This window comes from Erpetoichthys calabaricus, chromosome 2, assembly GCF_900747795.2.
Source record: "Erpetoichthys calabaricus chromosome 2, fErpCal1.3, whole genome shotgun sequence".
Classification (NCBI taxonomy): domain Eukaryota; kingdom Metazoa; phylum Chordata; class Cladistia; order Polypteriformes; family Polypteridae; genus Erpetoichthys; species Erpetoichthys calabaricus.
Window position 1 is genome coordinate 296977410 of NC_041395.2, and position 21869 is coordinate 296999278.

At 33.6% G+C, this 21869-nt stretch overlaps 1 protein-coding gene across 6 annotated transcripts in view; it reads right to left on the reverse strand.

The window, feature by feature from the left end:
* vti1a (vesicle transport through interaction with t-SNAREs 1A) overlaps window positions 1-21869 on the reverse strand; it is a 508387-nt gene that overhangs the window by 283246 nt on the left and 203272 nt on the right. The window lies entirely within an intron of this gene.

Genomic DNA, 21869 nt, shown 5'->3' on the forward strand with positions numbered 1-21869 from the left:
TTCTGAACTTAAAATCAAAATACAGCCACTAAAAAAACTGCAGATTTTTCACCATATTTTTGCTTATTCTGCTGAGCGTGGAAAAGTCATGTGGACTGTACCATGCCTCTGATGCCTAAACTTTGGAAGGTGCTGTTTCAAATGTGCAGCATGCATTCTCCTATTTGTTATTAGGACGTCTTTCTCATTTTCCTGTTTTTGCCCTTCTGTCTCTCACTAGCATAGCAGATGCGAAGTGAGCTATAAAACAACTACTACATGTGGCTGATTCTGACAGTTTGTTCATTTTTTTGCCCCTCAACCTTGTTTCAATTTGTAAAAAAGGCAATAGTGAAAAGAAATATTAACTAAACAAGACTAATTTGCACAATGCAGAATACACTATTTCTTAGATTACATATATCTGCACTCACCTCTCATTACAGCACATGCCAATTATGAGGAGTGGGCTGAATTACAAATATTAATAATTACAACCCTAATCTTTGGAGATAAAGAATTCATAGTTCCCATATATGGGACTTGATCATTTAATATGAGAATACACATACATACTTAAGGCAATTTAAAGGCCACCATATATTACAGATATCCTTCACAGTACAACAGGAACAGAGGCAAACATTAGGTGGAGCTCTAACTTACTGCCACTAGTTCAAGTGTAGACCAGCACTTGCTTCTGGTCTAATTATAAATGAACAGTTTTAAACCCAGAAGTACTCAGAGAATGTATCTGCAAGGGCCTTTCTGGCCACGGGGTTGACAAGAGATCAACTGGTTGTAGGAAAAGAGTTTAGAGGTGTTAAGAAAAGGCACAGGAGCTGTTCAGATAAATTTGTTTGATTTAAGGTGCATGAATCACCCCAACTTATTTGAAAAGGAAGGAACCTATGTCTGTTATTTATTCCTTTCTGTTTATACTGCCTAGTGATTTATTTTAACATTAAAAAGATAAATTTTGAACAAATAAGAAAATTAAGTGTAATTAAGAAATTAGCTGAATGAAAACCTGCAGCACTGCAGGAATAAATCATAATACTCTTGTATTAGAATAATGAAAAAATGTGGTTGACAGTTGGCAGAATATTTCAAAATAATCATTACAGCCAATATTTTTTTAATCAGCAGTGGCACATTTCTCTCCATAGCTGTATAAAGCTGTAGGACTAATAACTTGTCTGAAGAATTTGTATTCTTCTGAGAATTTACTTTTGCATTTCCACATTAAACAACACACACGGTATTATTTTCAGCTCACAGCTATTTGTTAATCTTTACCCAAGGGACATTTTACTTTTCTCATTAGTATGCCAAGCCATTTACATTTATGTTCACATCTGTATTTGATGGTTAATGATAAACAACAGCCTAATACAGAATCATCAGGTACATGGTAAAAACCAAACTTGGGTGGGACACTAAGGTATAGGAAGACATGCTTGTTCACATAACCACTAGGCTAATTTAGACATGTCATGTTCAAAACTGAATGGGATCATTCCCAATGTTACAAAACGTTGGCTTATGGTGTAGGTATGAATCACTCAAATTGACCTAGTTGTTTAATAGTGACTGCATATATTACAGAATTTATACAGTCTGCTAACACTGCTGAATTCCACAATCACTTTTTTTTTTTTACAGTAAATAGATACTAAACACATGGGTCCTTGGAGGTACATATGTAACACTGCTAACCATGTGCTGGCTACATTTTTATTCGTTTATTTTAAATTATAAAAAGAACAAATTTACAATATTTAAATATAGATGATTAGCCATAGTGACACAACAAGAAACACTACCCTTGGGAAAAGTAACAAAATATTATCAACAGAATGGAGACAAGAAATGTGTTTAATTTTTAAATGACAGAAAAAAAACCACAAACATTGTTTATTTCAGTAACACAGCAAATAAGTTTAAAACAGGGGCATTAGTTAAAAACAATGAATGCATCACAGCAGCCAAGCACAAACAGATGGTACAAAGCAAAACAGAATGACAGTACAGATATCAAAATAATTCACTTACATTTAAATGACATATCATGAAATACCAAGGAAAAAATATTGCAACTCTTTCTATTGTCCACTTTCCTTTGTATAATACACTCATAAATATCTAAGTATACTCAAAAGATAAACTGAGGTAACCCTGGCCACAACTTAGCCTGCAACTAAAAATAAATCAGTACACTTCTGCACAAACGTTCTCATTAATGCTTTAACTACAGCTATTTGGTTTGTACTGATACAATTTTGAAAAGAAAGAAAAGGCCACCAGGCAGTGATATTGAACAAAAGGTCAAGGTTGCTCCTACATTGCTTACGGTAAAAACTCAAATGTTTTGACTTTGTGAGCTTTCTGTCTTGGCTCAAGAGACTGAACAAGACACCAAATTAAAACTGTTGCCTATTGGACATGATTTTTTTAGGCATAGTCCTACAATGGGGTCATGAGGCCCACAGTCAAATCACATTGAGGGATATACTAAAGAACAATGCCTGGCTTGATTTTCTCTTTCATTCAAATGACACATAGCTGCATTTTCATTACTTTTACTGAAAAAAGCAAAAAAAAAAACTAAAACAATGCAAAAAAATAGTGCCGATACAAAGGCTTTTAAAAGTAAACAAATTTATCTTAGAGAATGTTAAATCTTAGAAAATGACACAAATTACAAATTTTAACAGTGACATTTCAACATATTATGTTCTTCCAATGGACAATGACTACTGACTAAATAATTTTGAAACCATTAGACAAATTTCTTTCTTAAACTATTATATGATCTTGTTCAAAATGGACTGGAAGCAGTTGTTAACCTGAACTTAAAAATACATACTTAGGGCGGAGTGGTGGCTCTGAGGCTAAGGATCTGCGCTGGTATCCCGAAGGCTGCCGGTTCGAATCCCCGTCACTGCCAAAAAGAGATCCTACTCTGCAGGGCCCTTGAGCAAGACCCTTAACCTGTAATTGCTCCAGGGGCGCTGTACAATGGCTGACCCTGCGCTCTGACCCCATGGGGTATGCGAAAACTACCAAATTCCTAATACAAGAAATTGTATAAGGTGAAATAAAGAACAAAAAAAAACAAAAATAATCATAGCTATTGGACTACTGAAATTAATTTTCTGTAGAAATTGTTTAAGCTGAAAAGTGAAGTATTTTGTACAATCAACATTAATCCATTAATTGCACATTCAGTATTGTATTGCTTGCAGACAAACTTAAACCAATGATTTTTTCAATGGTGAGGCTCACACATTCATTTAATAAACCAAAAGGGGGTCTTTTTATGTTAAAATCCATATCCTTTCCAAAGACTGGAGTTTAAACCTGTAAAACCATTCTATTTCATATGTCACTGGGCAGGATATATAGACAAGAAAATGTCCAAATCATTGACTATCCATTGGTGTCGAGTTAAATCAATCATTAAGAAAAGGAAAGAGTATGACATAGCTGTAAATCTGCCTAGAGCGCAAGCCAATGAGGGAGGCCACCAAGGAAACCTACGTTAAAACTGAAAGAGTACAAGTTTCAGTGGATGAGATTGGAGTGACTGAGCATACAACAACTGTTGCCAAGGTAGTTTACTAGTCACAGCTTTGAGTCAGTGTGAAAAGGGAAAAGCCACTCTTAAAAAAGGCATATGGGAGACTCTAAAGTCAGCTGGTCCTGTAGTCTGATGAAACATAAAGTGAGCTGTTTAGCCATCACATTAAACAAAATGTTTCATACATGCACATTATCCCCACTGTGAAACAGAATGATGGTTGTCTAAGGACATTTCACTATTAATGATGTGAGAGAAATGATCCCCATATAAGATGACATAATATAGTACAACATATTAAGTAGTAAATATAACCATCCTTTGCTTTTGCAGGTTATAGGCTCTGAGGATCCCAGTGAAAAGTGTAAATTTCCTCACAATTGATTGAACCCTCTAAAACCTCACTGGAACAAAAAATGTTGCCTATTGTGTTGCCACAGAACAGAAGTGTAACACTTTCTATGGTTGCTTAAAACCTGATATGCCTCATCTTCTGGCTGATGTAGCATTCTCTTTCAAACAATCCTGAACTTGTTAGCACCAGTACTTGGTTCAGAACTTACTCACTCTCCTTTATTATTTCACAAAACACTTCAGGGAAAAATGCTGCCATTTCTTGGTTGGCAGAAACTACTTCACACACACCACTTTTAGATTTCATAAAGACATTTACCTCAAAATCTGTCAATCATTCTTTGGTGCCTCTTACCATTTTACACTATGAGCTAATGTCACTGCTTCACCTTGATGCTCAACATTGTGATCGTAAAGGAAATTTTCCATTTAAGGAATGAATACTAGAAACAACTTCCATCATGACAGTACATCGATCTGTCTCTGTTATGTTTTAGCCAGGATTTATTCCTTGATTAATGTTTATTTTATGTTTTATTGTAGTTTTTGTTCAAGTTGAATTATTATTTTTCATATCTTCATGTTATTACTGTTGATTTTGTTAATTTTTAATTCATTTGTATACTATATCTTTAAATGTAAATCTAGTCCTTGTGTTATGAGGAAGGTACCCCAAAAGTTGATGCCACCCTGACATCATCACTATAAAGACTTCTTTCTGGCCTTTGAGTCAGGAAAGAGGATCTCTGGATTGGGATTTATTGTTTTTTGATCTTTTGCTCTAGTTATTTGATTTTGGCTTTTTAGGACTTGTTTGTTCTGTTTTCTTCTTTTTTGTTAATATTTTATACTGTTAATAAACACTCTTGTTTAATTAGTTTTCTCTCTCTTGAGAGTCATTTAAGATATTTTGAGACTGTAAAGCCAAAACCTCTTTTAGGCCAGTGTAGGCTAAAATGATCCAGAAAATTTTAAGGTTAAGCTGCCTGGGGGTTAGAGCTAGTTTTTTTTTGTGAGACCACACCTTTTCACCAAGTCTGCATTTTTTGATTCTTTAACTAAAAGCTAAAGGAAAGCGGTAAAAATGACAACACTCATATTTAAATCCCAAGAATAAGTGAGTTAAGTCAAGGGTGCTAGCCAATGGATGTTATTACAGATAAATATGCATACACATGTCCACACTGGCTAGCATAGTAATAAATTAGTGAATTGATGTAAACTCATCAAACTAGGACTGGGTCTATCATTCATATCTACTTGGGCAATATTTTGGACAGATCAGGTTTAATTTCAATAGGGTTTACTGTTTACATCAACCACAGTGCTCCTTGATTTCTCCATCTATGAAATGATAATTACATTTCAGTAACTCTTTCATATATCAATCCAATGATTCTTTATATTTTCCAGTACTTCCGTAGAATAAAAGTAAGTTACCATGCTATTCAGCTGAACGAGAATTACAGCAGATCAAGAGGCATTTACTGCTGTCTGAAAGTGCTGCATAACAGTGAAGGTGCTGAGAACTGCACTAGAGTTGTCAATTTACCTAACTATAATTCATGAAAACATCTGAGGCAATTTAAATGCTGTAGAACTATAAATGCTATAAGGGCCAAATAGTCTCCTTGCAGTTCTTCACAAGAAGTTCTAAATCAAATATTTATTTTTCATATTAAAAAAGAATTTAAAATTGTTTAACTTGAAATGAATTCTACCTAAACATCTCCTAATTATTAGATGCACATTATACTTAGTATATGTATTTTTCTATTTATTTTGGTGTTTATTTGTTTACAAATTACCAACAATTTGTACTTTACAAGCCTCAATGTGTAGTAACATTGTCAGGAGGCCAGTTTTGTATCTTTGTGAGTATATCTTTACTTGCATATTTCAAAGGTTGGATATCATTATTGTTTGCAAACATATTTAAAAGGAATATGCTAGAATGTGCTAGAATAATGATGCAAAATCCCCATAAGCCTTAAAAATTTAGGACAAAACAGATATGTCTGCAGATGATGCCGAGAAATCCCATTATGGGATGAGCTCAGGTGTCCTCTAGAAAAGCATTCTGCTCAGACTGATTATCATAAAGAAGCTGGTAGTACGGGGGAATACATTGCTAAATAAAATCCAGGTGGTTCGACTATCAACATTTTTGTCATATTTTTCATATTTATTTCAGGTTTTTCTTTTTATATTTCATATAAAACTGTCTATTAACACCTATGCACTCATAAAAATCTGAATATTTGAAAAATTTCTCCCAATATTTAAAAACCCAGTAATAATTACCCATAGAAAAATATGAATTTGCATATGGATCTTAACAGTCCAGGATTATTTTTGTCAAGAACACAACCATCTCTTCCTTTTGCAAACCATGTAATGTACCTAACTAGCACTTCATTAAAGTAATTCGAACAACTGTAGAGTTCTGAATACACTGGTCACAGAAAGAAGGGTTTGGCAGAATACAAGTTGAAAAAGTAAAAATGTTAAGTAGAGCTGCAAATCCACTAGGAGCATTTAAACTTTAGTGGTCATTAGTGTGGTACAGTGGTTAGCATTGCTGCTTTATAGTTTCAGCAATATGTTCTAAGCCTGTTCCAATAACTGTAACATTTATATGCTCTTCCCATATGATATGACAGTGTGTGGGAATGTGACTGTCCCCTGCAAGTATGGCTGCCTCATGCTTTGTTCTCAGTGATATCAGGATAGACTCATCCAGCTGTGACTTGAAATATGGTTAAGAGGAAACAGAAAACAGGTAAAAGAATTGTATTACATTTTTGGGAATTACATTGAAGTGGACAGCACTGCTGCCTCACAATATAAAGAATATTTCCCAGTCCTGTCAGGAGTAGTACGAAACCTGTACATTCTCCTGATCCCCACCTGGATTTTCACCGAAATCCTAAAATCCTGACTAGCAAGCATGGACTTACTAAATGTATGTGTGCCTGATCTATTCAGAATAGGATGCCATATACAACAATGTAGCAGAATAAGAAGATTTGGAAAATGGATGGATGACATACAAGTATTATACTGGGATAATAAAAGTATATTTGCTAGCAAAGCTTTATTATGACTCCAGAAGTCACAATTTAATTCTCAGCCTGGTGACTATGTGTGTGGATTCTGCAAGATTTGCTACTGTCAACATAAAGACTGCCAAGCAGTCTTATTTCCTCTTACATTTCAAAAACATCTGTATTAGCTTAACTGCCATTGGAGAAAAAAAAAACAACAAAAAAACAGACAACTAGTATTTAAATGTGAACAGTTTTCTTACACTAAAACATTTGTATTACTGAAGTAAACAGGCAATTATGCATGTCTTTATGTAATACAGAAATTGCAACACGAGACTGTTACAAGAAGTCCAACCCATATGAATGTTGCATACCACCCACAGCACTGGGCTGGCTGAAGTTTCTGTCCACCTCCACCCCAGTTTACTAACTGCATAATGTATTTTTACAAGTAGATGGTGGTAGTGAGTCTGCCCTCTTGTTTTTTGTTTAGAGAATACTGGTAATTTGCTATGATCACATTCTAAGATGATTTTATTAGTTATCACCTTCTAACATCATTCTAGTCACATTTTTGGAGAAAAGTGAGGTTGCTGGATCTATACAAAATTAACTTAAAATTACTTTTTCTTTTTTAACTTAAAAAAAATATTGTGAAAATAAAAGCAGCTAAACAGGTTAAGTGTGTACTTCATTGACCAAGATACAATGAGACAATAAAAGAAGTTCAGACTTCAACATACAGCATAACACAACACAAGTAACCGAGAGCTGTATAATATATTCGGTATTAGTGATGATAAGCGAAATTCGGTAAAATGTTTTTTGCAGTGAATATGCTATGTTCACCAGTGACCATGTTCACAGAATTTTTTGCCAAAGACTTTCCTTGCAGCTCGCTTAGCCATACATTTTTTCCAAATGCCCCACGATGCTTTGTGAGACCAGTGAAATATCACAGAGCTGTACCAGACGCACACAAAACTTTTCACGTGTGCTTACTCTAATGTATTACACAAAATAATTTTTAGAACTCATGGGCAAGCAACTACTCACACAAAAAGATAGAGTCGCCAGTTATATATGTGCTCCAACTGTGTGAGCACATTTATTCTGATTTACATGCCTCAACGTTGGTGCTCAGACTATATGTGTACATTGCCCCGATGGACACTTTTACCCATTCAAAAAAGCATGATGGCCACTTGGTTCTCAAATAAAAGAGGTGTGTTCATGCCTATTACCATACTGTACAAAGAAATGAAAAAGGTGAAAATGGACATGCTTATGGCACGGACAATATGGTCTGTTTGTTTTACAGAGAGAACTAGAGCTTTGTAATCTAAGTAATTTACCATTGTGCGCATTTATTTTGGGTTCATCTAGTAAAGGTTTCCTAACATGCTATTGTCATTGTCTAATTAGTTCCTTGAATGTTGCTATATGATATTTGGATTTTTGGAATCAAAAATGTGAAAATGAGCATAACAGCAGCAATACTCAATGTACAATATACTGTGATCGAAGTATAATTAAATTTTATAACATTGGTTTGTTGCCAATGTGGCTGTCACTGGGTCAAAAGCACACAAGGAAAAAAAATGTTTTAACTGCTGAGATGCACTGAAACCACCCATTCCCCCACTTGAAGCCTTTGACACTGCTGGGAGATATCTTCCCATCTTTAAATGCACTCATTTGACCAAGGGTAGACTTCAATCTTCTACTCTCATTTGCTTTAACCTTGCAAACCTGAACTTAAAAAGGTTGATAAACACTGTCATTTCCATCCTGCATGCATTTAAGAAAGAAAAAAAAAACTTTAAGTATTGTCAGTTGAGGGGCACATTAGCCGACTGCAACTTTTCCACAATTTTTTTGCCTTTTACTAGGATCATATTTTTTACTAGGATTATATACTTGGTGACGTGTGTTATCCTTCAAAGACTGCTACAGCTGTGTGTCTTACAAAGTATTGTGGGATGCTGAAAAAAAGTTCATCTAAGCCAGCTGCAAGGAGAATTTCCAGAAAAATATTCAGCGATCAAGGACACTGGCAAACACAAAATGTTTGCTTTGGTGAATTTCACCACAGATAATTTAATTTTTTTCTAGTTTAAGGAAGACTTAAACATGGAGTGATAACAATCATGATAACTATGTTAATATTATTTTCATCTGTGATTCCTTGATGAAACAGTTCATAAGGAAACAAATTTACAGAGGTCTTTGATAGCCTAATCACATGAAAATAGTATAAATATCATGTGTCATAAAAAGTAGTGCTTTTTATGACACTACTGTGCTATATTATAACATGAGGAAAAGCCTGTGTAAAAGTAAGTGAATTAAATCTTTACCTTAATTGTCAGTCAATGAGAGATAATTAATTCCAAAACATACAGTAATTGCTATCTTTGTGACTGCACATGCCTTTTTGATAGTGTAAGCAGTGCTGAGTAATAGGCCTATTTCTTGAGTTACACAACAAACACTGCAGGTTGCTGGCTTAACTTGATCAATAAGTTGTTTTGTTTGTTGGCTGTTACACTAGCAACAATGTTACCGTTTACCTACTTCATGATTGCAAGTGTTGGGGGTATAGGTCATTTTTATGTTTATTTAGATTTCATTTTTACTAAAAAATCCTTTGTGAACTACAGGCCTTCACTTGCTGTTCATATGTTTGCAATAGCACAGTGCTAATGCAAGTTATTTAGTTTACTTGTTTAATAGTTTAATTTTTATTGGTTATTTCCTAATTAAAATACTGAAAGGGCAATTGGGTGCCATCCTTGTACTTTTCAATTGGTACAACTTTGCATGGATTTAGAGGGTAATGCAAGTTATTTTTCCTGGAAGTAATAAATAAAATAATCCCATTATAATTTTAAAGTAGTAATCAGTAATTTGCAATGGATTACTTTTTTGAGAAACTATGCATCTCACAGTTGTGAGAAGGCATTTAGACTATGTTGTATAGCTAAGATAGAAGAGTGTTCTTTCTCAACTGTGTTTAGGAAGCATACAATTGTTTATGCAAAAGAAATACAAATGATCTTGCCTCTTTCATATGGACATTAGTCCTTTAAATCTTGGGATGAGATTTGAGCAAAGTGCTTCTTACTATAAGCAATACAAAACATACTTTGCGTAAGGTCAGCACAAAATTTAAAATGCAGTCAATGACAGGGGGATGAACTGCCATCACAAAGCAAAGTGTTATTTTTTTCACTTCACCTAAGCAGCTTAAGTAATCGTGAATAAATCACAGCAAATACACTTAAAACCTTAAGGCAAATACATAGACAAAACTTTTTTGTTTTTTTTGTGTACAGTGTGCTATACTGATATAATACCAGTGGGCAGATTGATAACACTGGATGAGCTGAACATTCATTTGAAGGTTTTGATATTTACATTCAGTGGTTTCTCTGTAAAGATCCGGTGCTGGGCTATACCCTGCCTTGGGCAAGATGCTTTCAGGATATCCACCACTAAACTCACAACCATGAATTAGATTAAGCAGATCTGAGATTGTCATCTTTCATTATCTTAACCAGTTCACCACTTCTAAAGTTGATAGTTAGGTGAGAAATTGCTGTCATGTATTTTTAACATCCAATTAGTATTTGCTTCAAACTAGCTCAGGATACACTTTACCAGCCCCCTCTTATAACCCCACCATTCATTTTTTAATGCGCCACCTTGGCTCCTATTGATATGAAGTCTTAAATCATGGGTGAGTTCAGAAAATAAATTGTTGGATTAAAAATGTCTTGTTTAATTGCTCTTGACTTAATTTATAATTGTTAGAAAAGTATCAATAAAAAAAACACAAGCGGTGCAATTATTCATAGAATCAGCAGCAAAGAGAAAGACTGTATATTTCAGGACCTGCTACAAAAAACTACTTCATCATATGAGAGGCATGAGATATATTAGTTATATTGTAAGTAATACCAATATTATTATGTTTTTACTCATTTTTTTTTTTTTTTTTGACACTGACCCTGGGATCCCAATTTGGTTGCTGCCTTCATGCAAATCAACCTCCTAATTAGATGTCTATTAATATTTTTAAAACAATATTTAATTATAAACTCTGTTCCTTTGTTTAATTCTGTAGTGTTACAAATTCACAATAGCACATGCTTTATTTTTGGGAAAATCAATTTTGAATCAGTTAGTAGCACTTAGTGTCTCTACTTTTTTGTGTTTTCATCTGTTTTTTGATGAACAAGCACAAACATTCACGGCATCACAAGTGAGCAGCTCCACTCCGCTTGGCAATCTTGCAGTATATACCACAATGTGGTGGCGGAAGGAATGAAGAAATTAACATTTAAGAATAAAGGAACATCAGAATGCTCTTGAAACGAATAGGGCACTCTGACGAATACATATTTATCCAATATCTGTTAAGATTACAGGATTGGTTCATACTTCCAGACGTTATTACCCAATAACAAGCTCCAATCAATTTCCTACATCAGAATTTTAAAGAAGATAGCTGGCACCCACTTTTCCTTACATTTATTTCCTATCATACTGTAATTGTAAATTTCACATTTAGCTCTTCTCTTGCTTAAGCTGAAAACATTTAGTTCCTTCAATATTCTGTTGCAGCTCCCACCCTGCCATCCTAAAATTAGTCTACTAGCTCTTTTTTGGACTTCTCAAGAACTGTTATATCCATCATGTAATATTGACCAAAACTGCACACTGACTATACTGGTCACACATGGATAGAAAATTTGCAACTTACTTCAAAATGTGTTAATAAAATAAAAAAAATTATTATTTAGATTACAGCATTGGATCAGGCAAGAATATGTTTTCCAGAATGCACTAGACATAGATAGTCTATGTATGTGAAGAGGGTATACAAAGGTTTACTTCTGAAAAAAATAAAAAGCCTGACAATGCCTAGTAATGTTACAACACAGAGCCATATTCAAATATGTTTTCTTAAAATTTCTCTTCATTTGAAATCAAACCAGTCCATCTTTCAAAATCTATGGAGAAAACACTGACATCTAAAATGTATTTGGTAAGCAGGTGATAGATTCTGAGACTCCAGTTTTGTGTAAATTTATACCCGATTGAAAGAAATGATACTATGTATAATTATTTTAATATAATCCACATATTTTGCACTGTTATGTTAATGATATCTAAATTAAAACATGATTAGGTTTCATAATCTTTGGGACCATTAACCAATTGCTAGCAACATATATTAAGATTATTTGAATTCTTTATAATAATTCTTAGTGATCTGCCATTATTAAAAGCTTCCTAAAGTTTGTAATAAGTTTTATTTCAGTTCCTGTAAGCACAAGTAAAAAAGGCACCAGTGATTAAAGTCTGACTATGAAGTCTTAATGATTTTGTTTTTAAACTTATCTATCAATCTACCTAAAACGGCATCCACAGTCATAACCTCGAAGTTCTAAAATTAAAAAAAATATTTTCTTGCACATAACATTATAAATCATAGCCCTAATCCTGCATTTAATTGCCAGTGAGATGTTTACCTTATTATGGAATTAGCACAAATTCCAAAAAACAGGCTTTGCTACAAATATCAATTTATCTTTTCATTAGTCAAGATTTGAATTTAGAGATTTTGTTTTTTAAAAAACAGAAAAATACTTGCAAAAAGGATTTGGAATTTAACATTTCCCTTCTACTTGCAATTTGTAATTTAAACAACAATAGAAATGTTCATGAGATAATTATATTTCTAACAAAAAAACATCATTACATAACACAAATTAATAAAATGTGTGAAATTACTTACATCACATATGACAACATATAAAGAAAATGTTAAATTAACATCAAAAAGAAAAAGAGACAAACAATATATTGTTTTAGAAAATGTAATAATTCTAAATAAACCTAATCAAGTGTTAAACAGCACTACACAGATACACAGTAGTTAAAGTTTACTGGTGGTTCAAGGGCACAGCCTATCTGCCATACTTAAAACTGCAGCACTGCAACACCTACAGATTTCAAATTCATGATTGTTTTTTAATATAGTACATGCAAAAAAATTACATTAAATATTTTTCCCTTTTGGGAGAATGATCAAATTAATCTTATATTTAAAAAAATGTTAGTTATAGAAAACATTAAAACTGTTTTGTAAAATATTTTCTTTTCATAAAGGACATCCTAGAAAAAACAAAATATTTAATCCATATTGCCTTAACCCTGGATGTATAAACATTTTTAAACAAGTCCCATGACATAACAATGAAAATGAGATGTCAAGTCATCTGGCCAAAATGACAACTTGCCAAATAAATGACAAATCAAAGAACAGTAAGGGAATGGTAAAACATTTCAGTCACTACAATATGACTGAGGTAAAAGTGAGTGCAATAAAATTTCCTGCTTGCATATGTCCTGGAATACTCAAACATGGTGTCATTGACTACAGGAGAAAAACATTCATCAGCTGGCTATTCAACAAGTGCAACAGAGACATTAGGTCTTTATTTTAAACACCCAAACTAGTTGGTTGCCAAAACTGACAGAGCATTCGGATTTCACTGTGTTAAATGTTTCTGACTGCAGCTTTCTTTCCAGCTGATGAACCAATTGGCCACCTGACAAATGGATTGCTATCCTGCTGACTGGCAGATGGACAAACCAGACGATCTAAAAGGCCAAGCTTTTAAGCAACTTGATAGGAAAAAGCATTAATACAACTCTAGTTGTAGACGCTGACACAGTCCAAGAAGCAGTAAGCAGATGATTTCATAGACAGAAGTAACAGGCAAAGAAAAGATTTAATGCCATATACAATTCAGCCACAAACACCTTATGGTAAGCTAATTTCCAAATTGTGAAGCTGAATTAAAAGTCAAACCTTAATATAAAAATCCTGAAATATGTCATGCACAAAAGATACCTGATTTAATCTGAGATAATGAAATAACAATAAATTCTCTGAATTATTTGCAGTTTTACTTTTAAGTAAATTTTAGAATTGAGAAAAAAGTGACCAGCAGAAAAACAAATTTGAATGTCCAGTTAACATGCCACTCTAATATCACAACTAAAGAAACCCTTAAAAAGTTTCACAATTGTAAAATAGCAGAAATTATGGTCTCTCTGAAGGTATTGCTTGATAATGAGAAATTGTATTTATATTTTAGTTTCAGAAAGACTGCATTAATCTAAAGTGCATTAATACAATAATAGCACTACAAAGATTTCAAAATGCATAAATTAAAAAACAATGTAAACTAATTCCACTAAATGATACTGTACATATAAAAGTGCAAAGAATAAAAAAAAATCAGCATGAAAAAAGAACTTAAAAAGATTATAAACTTTTCAGCCAGTTGATTATTTATTACTGAAACAAAATCAAAGCTTTTCTGGAAAACAGTCTCAGCAGGCATACCCAACATTACATTATTTAATTATATATTAAGCCATTATCAATCTTTTGTCAAAGTAGTGCAATTTTTATCATACAATTAAAATTTATGATCCATGTACTGAATTGACAAAAGCATAATTTTTTTTTCTTATTTCTCTATTTTAGATGCATCAAAGCTTTAATACGTCAATGAGGAAGTGCCCATAGGGTTACCTCATCTGCCTTTGTCTGCTACTTTCTTTTAAAGCAATTTAATCAACATAATGGATTTTTAAAATATCACAAAAGGATATCTGTTATCAGTAAAGATTTTCACAGACAGACAGACATAAAATTTCATTGTTAACAGATGGTGCATAGTACGAATACTTTTTTTAAAAACACTAGAAAAACAGCTGAGAATCAAGCTGGTGAAGTAATGGTGTGTGTTGTTTTCATTTTCCTTCTGCCGCAAAACATTTTATGTTAAAACAACAATAATTTACTCTCATGGTATGGGGTTGTCATCAACAATTCCATTTTGATTTAATTTAATAGTACAAAAATCAGCATTGGCAGATGCCTTTATATTTAATCTTCTTCTGGTTATCTGTGGGCTGCCCAAGACCATTGTGTGGCCTGTATTCATTGTCCATATGGACCTAACTACGGATTTCACCTTAGCTACCACAGTTCAAGCGTAAAAACACTTTGTCAGAATATGTACTGTTGCCATTGGTCCTCTAAATCCTTGGCCCAACTCAGTCCCATAGTGTCAAAGAAGATAATGACTATTTATTGCAATGTGTGGCTTTTTATTTTTTTTCTCAAACCGATTAAAATTAAGCCGTAAACATGTGATGGCAGAATTAGCACATTTAGCGAGACTCTTTTCGCACATCCTATTTTGCGCTAATGTGGCTGATCCCTCTAGCTGTACGCGGGAGAAATTTTAATGACTTGTTCTGTTTTTGAAGTCCAGATGAAAAAAGCGGCACTCGCTGTTTGTGGTGGTGCTAGATATGGAGGCTGAGTTTCTATGATTGAGGATGGTGCTGACATGGGCTCTGTCTCTGCGATAGGATCGGTGTCATTTCCCTCTCCATGATAAGACACCTCACTGACAGGCCCGATTAGGAAGAAAAATTATTATTACATTTTTCTTTCATCCATCAGGGCCTAAGCGATAAAAACAAGCACAATGTAGTTGGGGGGTGGGGGGGGGGGGGGGGGGGGGGTATTTGAAATATAAATTTGCTTATGGGTTATACTTTAGAAATATACTTGCATTACTGTTATCTAAAAATATTATATATATATATATATATATATATGTATGTATGTATGTATGTACCAATATATATTAACATACGCAAACATGAAAATAGGACCGATTTATAAACAATATAGACAGTGCTATCACTTGTAGCATTTATGTAAAATTATGGTTCTGTTTTTTGTTTCTGTAAAATACTGACATAGATATGGAAAAAATGAACAGTGTTAAAAATTTAATCCATCAAAAAGTCCAAAAAAACAACAGCAAAATACTTCTGAAATATTTCTTACTTCAACAAAAACTGTTAAAGACAACAGTGTAACTGACATTTGTATCTGTAAAGTGCTGCTGTACTACATGCTATTCTAATTTACTCAATATTTAGTCTCAAGACATGTAATATTACTAATCTCTGTTCTTTAATTACTGAAGTTGCTGCTGCTTTTTTTTAACTAAACTAGGAAAAGTTGTGTTAAAATATATGACTCTGGAAAGATCTTCAAAGTGTCATGGCACACATTCATAAAATAAATAAGAATTACTTTTAAAATGGACAGTATCATTTAAATTTACACACTTTAAATACTTACATTTAAACAAAACTGATTTAAAACTACAATACAGTGGTTTGGCTTGATTAGCATAACCAGACATTTTAAAATATTAAATAAAAAAAGCCCATTCTTCCACTATATTTGCATTCTTAAAAACTAGAACTTGTAGAAATAGACGGAAGTTGAGAAAAACCTTAAATCATTAAATAATTTGAAAATTTTACATTCTGGAAAAACAAGGATATTGATGCATGTCTAGGTTTTATGTACATTATATATTATATAGACACACAAGTATATAAATATATTTAAATGTGCATGTACAGCATAGACACACAAATAATGTGCACAGAATAATTCAATAAGAATAACTATTTTTCTTTTTTTCATAACTGAATATAATGAACAAGATAATACATTCATTTTTATAACAGAATTGTGAATTATATTAATATATATAACTCCAAACTATAATTCATTTCTTTTGTGGCCTACATACCCTGAACGTACAACAAAGGTAACAGTATATGCAACATAAAATAAAATGAAAAAAAAAAGGGTCTTCATTACTCTGTTGGTTTAACTTCACAACTCTGTCTGTCAAGTCTTAAGATTTCTGTCAATGATATTAGATTTAATGGATCGTGTTTAAATTTTTATCTAAGGATTTTTTTTATCCACAGATACCTCGAGTACTTGGTGTTATCTCCTGTTAAATTAATATTAAGATTAAAAAAAGTAAAGATGAAAGTCAGGAATATGTACAACAAAAGAACTACTTGGTAAAATCAGGCATTTCAAAATACTTTTTATACAAAGAATACAGTTGTGCTGCTTTCCTATGTAGAAATTATTCCATAACATGTCTTATAAAAAAGAACTAATATGATGAAATAAAAACATTTCAACTTCAAAAACAATGATAAAGTCAGCTTTATTCCAAGTCACTGTCTTTCTACAGTAGACATTACTAACATCTTAAAAACCCTTTAGTTCATCTTACCTTTTAGTAGAAGTTTACTAGGAATTTTCTTTTATTAACACCTTTCTCCCATACTTGCACATTTTTGCAATTACCAAAAAATCACCAGATTACCTGATTTAATAATAATTATAACCAAAATTGTGAAACATCAAAAAATTCAAATGTAGTTCAACTATTAATATTGTCTCACAAAATACAAAGATTTTATTAAATATACTATAAAATATTACTGACAGCAACTTTAAATCAAACAAGCACAGAAAGTAACATAAATGGATATTAAAGTATTAACAGATTTGCTAGTAATATAAAGTTACATAAGCAAAGTGGAACTGGCTTGAATAACCAGCCCATATAATCATGTGGGTGTTTAGTTTTGGTTAAAAAAAAAACATCACAAAGCCTTTAACAGAACACAGTCTATGTTAAAAGCACAAATGCGTTAATATCAAATACTCTAGCATTTTGAAAGTAAAAAAAATAAGGCTAATATGTTTTGCCGATTTAGTATTTTCACTACACACAAGCCAGACTACCAAAAAAAAAATTCTTTTTTTAATTTAGCAGTTGAGTAAATCTTTATTTATTACAATTTTGGTTGAACGGAAAACAAGATGAGGATCAGAATGTGCCAGTTACAGGGACTCTTGAGCGCCTATTGACTGACACAGCAAGTCTCAAAGCCATGACAGGCTTCAAAAGAAAATGTATTATTTTATTCTAACACACTTTGCTTTCCAGTAATGGTGTATCAACGATGCTCCCCTCTCTTAATACCACTGCAAAAATCAAAACACTCTAAACAAATTGATGTACTCTTTAATATAGTCATCACATCATCATAGGGCCCTTGCGTCTTGCTTGGTGACAACTGCAGGGCTGCTTACTGCACATCTATAGCTTTGTTGGTCGCTTCAATGATTTATCACAAAAAGAGGGGGCTCTCAATTCAGCTACTGGCACCTCTGATTGACAAGGCTTAATCAGCTTATCTCCGTACTAATAAAGTTGATGGCCTGTGGAGCTGTTCTGTACCTGGCACTGAGTGAACTTTCAGGAGCAGAAGCCTCCAGGGCCAGGCTAAGGCTCTTTCTGGTTATCTAAACTGGCTGAAATCAATTCCTAATGAGCTATTTCATTTTCAGATCAATTTAGATTGAAGTCTAGGCATACGTCAGAGTGACTTTCTTATATATCCCTAATTTGATTTATGGATATTTACTAAAAGAACTACCCAGTGTTTATCTTATTTAATTTTTTTAAACAAAAATGGAATACAAACAATATATGGAAAAGGAAACACAAGTCTTTTTTCTGAATTTAAACAATAACAAGCATTAATAAAAATGCTTCAGTCCAGTTTTAAATACTTTGGATTCCACTATTTTTGTAAACAAATAGTACACTTTACTTTAATTTCACTTTTAGAGAATGTTTACCTTTGCCTTCTATCCTATCAGGCAGCACATATAAAATATACATACATTTTTTTTAATTACTTTAAACAGACAATCTGCTACAGTGAACACCCAATTTGCCATCCTTCTATTCTTGTCTAATATAAGATAATTATCTCACACCACTGCTAATGATAATTTCACTTTTAGTGATTGTACTCTTTGTTGAAAAAGTGTTGTGAATGCTGTAAAGACCATTACAAGATGTGTATGAAGAACCAGGGTGGCACAAAACAGTGAAGGGCACAAAGGAAAACTTAAACTGGCAATGATATTGAACAAGCTACATAGTTGTACTGAGAGAAAATCAGCACTAGTTGATGGTATATCCCATATGTGTAGTGGTCATCCAGAAGTAATTTATTTAGGGCTAACAGGAAGTTTGCAAGGGCAAGGTGTCTTGGCAAAAGGTCAGAAAATCCCTGGCCAAAACTTGCCAGTTTTTGTTTCCCACTCAAAAAAACATAAACTTGTTGCCCTTTAATGTGAAAAATGAGGGAACTGTCAGGAGGCCTGTCATTTCACTCCATCAATAGAGTGCCACTTTTAGACCCAGAATAGTGGGTAGAGAGTTGTGCCCATTTATGTGGACAGGCTGCAATAGGATCAAAAGAAAAGACAGTAAACAAAATTGTGGTGATTTTCTGGGTGTACATACAAATGTATTTGAATCCTAGTCTATCAAGATGGCTTGTCTACTTATCTCTAGGACAACCATGGCAGTCTGCTTTCCCATCCCTGTCCCCTTTCCTCGTTTCCTCTTTATTTCTCCCAACCCTAGTATTTTCCTTCTGCTGGTTAGCAATCAGTTCAAACTTAAGTTCTGACTCCACATAATTTTTGTCTCAGGCTCAAGGTAGTACTAAAACTAATTCCTGAGATTACTTCTGCTCTGGCTCAGAATAACTTCGAGAGTAGGGGCTGGACCTTATTTGGTAATAGAGAAACTGGACTACTGCCCCTCTAGCAATACACAACATCCCAAACCCTCAGCAACACTTAAAGAGCCAGGTCACTTAGAAAGCCTCTATGTCGCCTATTCTGTCAAAGACTTAGTATGGTCCTGTCCATTTCTCTTAAAAAACGTGTGGCCTCTAACAGCTATGGAGTTCTACAATTTGTCATCAAAACACAAAAGCCTGTTTCTTTTATCTCAAGATGCTACTTGGTTCAACTCCTTAGCAAGAAGAAGACAAACCACCTCCACTTAGCAGCCAGGTCTTAAAACCTTCTCTCAGCCATCCTTAACACCCCTTGGAAAAAGAATCTACTACAACGCCTTACTTGTAGAACACCAAGTGACTGTTCCATTTTAATTGCCCCTTTGTCTATCAACCAATGATATGTATACACACACATGCGTACATATGTTTACATACAAACTTAAATATGGTCATGGTTCTATGATTAAAACAATAAATATGTATCAGAATTTCTTCTACTACACAAGTAGTATCAAGCAAAAATGAGGTTTACACCAAAATGCTATATACAGTATACTGAAATAAATGTCTACTTTCTTTGTCTTTTTCCAGGTTTCAATTAATATTTTTATTAATACCCTTTAAATTCTTTTAAGAGTAATACAAATTCAATACAACTTCCTGTGACTCAGCAAGTCATATTAATAAGGTGACTTTAATAAATCTGCATTGAAACATTGTATATAAGCCTTAGAATGACATACTGTACCACCAGTCAGTGTTGCAAAAGGCTCGTTCATTTCAACTTGCAGCATTAGAGGTCTCACTTGGGGATTTATGGTCAAAATAGATTGTAAATCTTAGCTCTGCAAACAGTACTAGTTTACACTGATAATTGGAAATACTTGAAAATGAGAGTTTTAGATGACAGCCCATTGTTATCTAATATGTAAATGGAGCTTATTCACACAATTTAAGGGCAGACCATTAGCAAACCACTTCCAATAAACACAGTTAAATGGTTTTGCTAATTTCTTCACATTCTGTCCTTTATACAGTATGACAATGTCACACAACACAGCATAAGAAGTGATAAGAAATGGGAAGTAACAAGCACATGACATACTCACAGCACACTGGAGGGTAGCTAATTTCCCCTGAAACACGTTTTCAGACTGTTTTGTACCAATGTTCAAGCAGTTTCACTCATTATTTGAAAATGAATGCATGGCTATAAATACATAAAGCATTTATAATATGTGAGATCAAATACAACAAATCCTTACAAAATTGTCATAAACTGATTTTTAAAACTCAGAGTCATAGGGGCAGGAAGCCTGGTAACACCGGGCACAAGGCTGGAAAACCCCTTGGACAGGATGTTAGTTCATCATACGGCACACTCACACACACCCTTACTCACATTTAAGGAATACCAGAGTATCCTGAAGAAAAACTATGAGAAGTGAATGTGCAAACTCCACATCAGCACCGATCAGGCATTAGATTTGAACATTGGCAGCAGTGCCAACCACTTTATCACTGTGTTACCCCAAACATTCTATGCAAAGGAAAACCAATAAATGGAGTGATCACTATTTGAGAACAATATTCTGTTAAGGGGAAATAAGGAAAAGGCTGTACCTTTGCATAAACTGTATAAAGTAATAATAAAGTAATTTGGGAGACATGGTGCTACAAAGCTCAAACTTGCTTCCATAAAATGGCAAAACATTTGGTGAATCATTGCCTAGTTAATGCCTGAGTGGAGGTTTCAGGAATTTTCGCAAAGTTATACCAGTTTCCTCCCAGAAAATGGTTAACTAATTATACTAAACTGACTTGCGTGAGTGTGAGTTTATTGTGTGTATACTTGAGTCATCATCTGACTATCACATATGGTTGATCATACGACAACCATAAAATACTTCGGCATGTTTGAATAGCTGTTTTCCCCATTCACACTGCTATACGAGACCCAGCATTTTCAAATCTATGCTTTGAAGAGTTTTCAAAAAGACTTGTAAAATACTTTGTTTCGGTGTGGATTGAAGGCCAGTTTGAAAACAAAAAAGATATATTTGTGTTAGTGTGGAAGAAGGTTGAAATGAATTGGGTAGATGCTTCCAGGAATAAGGCATCAAAGACATAGGGAGATCTAAAACCGTGTAGAAGCATGAGTGACTAAAAGACTAAACTCATCAAGTTATTCCCAAAGGAGGTGAGGAGCAACAGCAAGATGAAATTTTACATTATGGCAGACAAAGGGCAGAAAACATGGATGCTGAAGATACTGATGATCAGAATATTATGTTCTTGCA